Source organism: Hipposideros armiger, unplaced genomic scaffold (genome assembly GCF_001890085.2).
Source record: "Hipposideros armiger isolate ML-2016 unplaced genomic scaffold, ASM189008v1 scaffold_110, whole genome shotgun sequence".
In the NCBI taxonomy this organism is placed as follows: domain Eukaryota; kingdom Metazoa; phylum Chordata; class Mammalia; order Chiroptera; family Hipposideridae; genus Hipposideros; species Hipposideros armiger.
The window spans coordinates 3,582,302-3,585,839 of record NW_017731460.1 but is presented as its reverse complement, the minus strand read 5'-3'; the positions used below and the strand labels follow the sequence as shown (position 1 = coordinate 3,585,839).

The 3,538-nt window shown below is 57.5% G+C and overlaps 1 protein-coding gene across 1 annotated transcript in view; it reads right to left on the bottom strand.

Moving 5' to 3' along the window:
- Positions 1 to 1,883, bottom strand: part of PAQR5 (progestin and adipoQ receptor family member 5) — an 85,557-nt gene extending 83,674 nt beyond the window's left edge. Inside the window, exon 1 of the mRNA XM_019647363.1 lies at positions 1,752 to 1,883. The gene's annotated coding sequence lies outside the window, so the exon portion shown is untranslated. The remainder of the gene's footprint in view (positions 1 to 1,751) is intronic.
- Between the last annotated feature and the right edge of the window lie 1,655 nt (positions 1,884 to 3,538).

The following is a 3,538-nucleotide window of genomic DNA, read 5'->3' as shown; positions in this document are numbered from 1 at the left end:
TGATGGCCATTCCAGAACAAGAGTTCCAAACTTGCTTTGAAGGGTGGACTGAAATTGAGGCCCAGAAAAGCAAGCTCTCTTCCCTCAGTTTATGTTGCCCCCATGAAGTGGTACGGAGAGGGAGGGGGAAATGAAAATCAATGTTTCCAAATAAAATTTTCTGGAGGTATGGGTAAGGCTTGGGTGTAGGTGGGACAAAGGTCCTTGGCCTGCAACCCAGAGCAGGCCAAGTTGGGCACATAATCCATCCCTCTGCTTCTCCTTGGCCTGACAAGAAATGGACTGAGGGTAAAGAGAAAGCCCATTTTGGGATTGTGGGTGTGCTCACTGGTTTAAAAATGCCAAATTGCCCCAAGTGGGTAAGAATGTCAAGGGCCCTTGGTGGTGGTGGCGGGCACCTTTGTGTTCCAACTTTTCAGAGTGCCCTTTCTTCTGCTCACCAATGACAGAGAGCCATCAGTTGGAAAAGGATCTCTGCTGTTTCAGGTTAATTCATTCAGTTCTTGTTCCAGGTACTCTGGCTATAGCTGGGAACAAAACAGGGCCCTGCCCTCCTGCAGATCCTCCTTAGCTAGGAGTAGGCTCTCTTTTGGAGTAGCTTCCTGACCAGATTTTATTTCTTCTTGGAGGCCTTCTCCTGGGCTACTCCGTTTAGGGGCGGAACCTCAGGAAGGGGGAGAAGAAACAAGGCCCTGAGGAGTCAGTCAGGGGCCCAGCAAAAATGAAGAAGCAACCATCTGGCTGGAGAAGACTGTGGCTTGAGGTCCAGGCCCACCACTTTTCACAAGCCAATGACCTAACCGCTTTGAGCCTCGTTATTTTTCTCATGTGCCAATGGAATAAGACCGAGGAGGGCACTGGTTTATTATGGGGGTAAAAGGAAACCAGATATGTCCATGTTATCTCCTCTCCCATCCACTGACCTCCCTGAACCTGTTCTCTCTGGTTCTGGGTGGGAAATCCCCATCCCCATTCTGAGCTGAGCCGTCCTCCCAGCCTAGGCTGGAGGAAGCCCATTCTGCTAAACTTAGCAAGGGTTACTGTAGCCCCTGCTGTGCTGCGGGCCAGCCTCTCTCTACTGCGCTCATCTTAACTGGGGTCTTGAGAAGTGCTGGGGGGAGCCAAGGATGCCCAGCCCGGGCTGTGGCCTGCCGTGAGATAGGACAGAAGCCAGGACTCCCCCCAAGGCTAGGCACCCATTTCAACAGCACCTAGACGGACCCCCTTGGGCCAGGGGCTGCCGCCTCGCCCGCACCCCGTCTCGCTCAACCCGAGGGCCTAGCGTGAATCTGGCCCAAAGAGGCGGGAAGCACAAGTGTAAACATCCCTTTAAGAAATTGCCAACTCTGCAGTCCCCATCCCAGGATTTTTTTTTTTAAGGGGTTGGGGGGCTGGGTAAGGCGGAGGGACGCAAAGGCTCAGAAGACTGAGAGATGAGAAAAGTGAGAAGGCAAAACTCGACCGATTTCAGCGGCGACCCTGTGCACCCGCGGCGGCGCCCCACCGTGGTCCGAGCTCCCAGCGGCAGGAGGCAGGCGGAGGGTGTGCGGAGAGCCGGGCTACATTTCATCGCCGCCCAGCGCACCGCCGTCCCGGCGCGAACTTTCCAAGACCCGCCCTCGGAGCGGCCGGCGGGGCCCCAGGGAGCGTGCAGGCGGCAGCGGAGCAGGGTGCGCGTGGACTGGTTGGCGGAGAGGGCGTGCGCGCTGGGACCCCTGGCGGCACCGGAGAGGAATCCCGCCCTCCGTTACCTGGGTTCAGAGGATCACGGGCATCCAGCTGAGAGGGCGCGGGGCCGCAGTACAGGCAGTCCAGAGACCTGGGCGCTCCTCGGGGCGCAGCGGTCCCCAGACACGCGGGCGCTGCACCTGGCCCGGCTGGTAGGCGCGCCTACCCTGCCGGTCCCGCCCGCGATCCCCTCCCGCGCGGGGCGGGGCGGGAGGGGCGGGGAGGCCGGAGGAGGAGCCGCGGACAGGGGGCTCCCTCCCCTCTCGGGGCCCGCACCCAACAACCGACCGACCAGCCCCCGACGCCGGGCTCCGTGGCCTCCAAAGGGTCGCCCCACCACCACTCGCCAGGCTGCGGTACGACCAAAGCCATGCGCCCAAGTGGCGTCGGGGTGGGTGGGGGGGTGCGCATAGGCACCCTCATCTCCATACCCCTCCATGCCCTTCACGCTGACCCCCACTCCCAGGTGCTGAGGGCTGGGAGCCCAAGGCCTTCTTGAGGGCTGACCCGTTGAGCTTGCCCTTCAGAAGAATGCATAGGGTGGAGCACAGGGAAGAAAAAACAACAACTGGGTACCCGCAGCCCCACCCCATATGTCCTCTTCCCGGGTGGGAGAGGCTCCTGGCTGTTTTGGCCCTGTTGTCAGTTCTACCTGGCTCTCCCGAGTGGCCAAGAAGTCGGGTGGATGTGGGGTGGGGGTGAGAGGGGTGTTGCTTTGCCACCCCTCACCCTTTCCCCCAGGTTTCCATTTCCTAGGTCTGGAAGGTGCTGGTCCTGGATCTGTGCCACTCAGTGGACACAGCGATAAGAGTTGAAGGGACAACGAGGACAAAGAAACATTTGGTCCCTGGGACCCAGACTTCGTGTCTACTCCCAGGTGCTGAAGAAATAGGTTGCAGCGACTTCCTGCCTGCACCCTTCACCCTCCCAGAGGAGCTCTGGAAAACCCACCGCTTGGACAAAACTCCCAGACCCAAGTGGAGGGTCATCCCCCCTTGCAGCCTCAGGCTCACTGAGCTCCTTCTGCTCACTGCTTTGCTTTGTTTGCTAAGTGCACCAACAGTGGAAGGAGCACTGGACCTGGAGCCCAGAGGCCTCCGTTTAGCTCTTGACCTTGAACAAGTCTCTGCCCCTTTCTGGGCCTCATTTTCCCCATTTGCAGTGAGTGGGTCGCAGTTGATTATCTTTAAGACCCTTCTTACAGATCCTGAATTGTGCTATTGGGCATCTTGCTTTATAAGCTTTTCTGTGACTGTACATCTTGTGAAGGGGTGTCTGCATGCCTCCCAGCCTAATTAATTAGCTTGTCCTCTTGGACTTAAGTTCTTGAAGGGAAGGTGACTGAGGATGTACAAGCAGGTAGGCAGTCACCCTGAGCAAAGCAGAGCTTGACAAGAATGACTGGCACAGGGGAGTGGATCTTGGTCCCAGCTTATGCTGAATTCAGAGTGGCCTCAGACAAGTCCCTCATGAATAATCCTCACTTTGCCTTCTCAAGGGTGTTGGGTGGCTACATGAGGTATTAGATATGAAGCCCTTTGAATGGGGAAGGTAAGAGGTTATGTGCTTTTTGATGTCATCTTGTGATGCCCCTGACAGTGATGGATTTTGGAGGCAGAATAGGCCTTGAGATGGTCAAAGACTAGTGCTGGCCTCGTTTCCACCCTCCAGAAGCTGCAGCATGCACAGTCAGGCATGCCCCCCCCAATCCCTCCCCTCCCCCCCCCCCACCGAGTTACAATGCATCATCTCAGGTGCATCTCAGGTGAAGAGATTCACAATGCCCCACCAGACTCTGGCCCACTGCAGG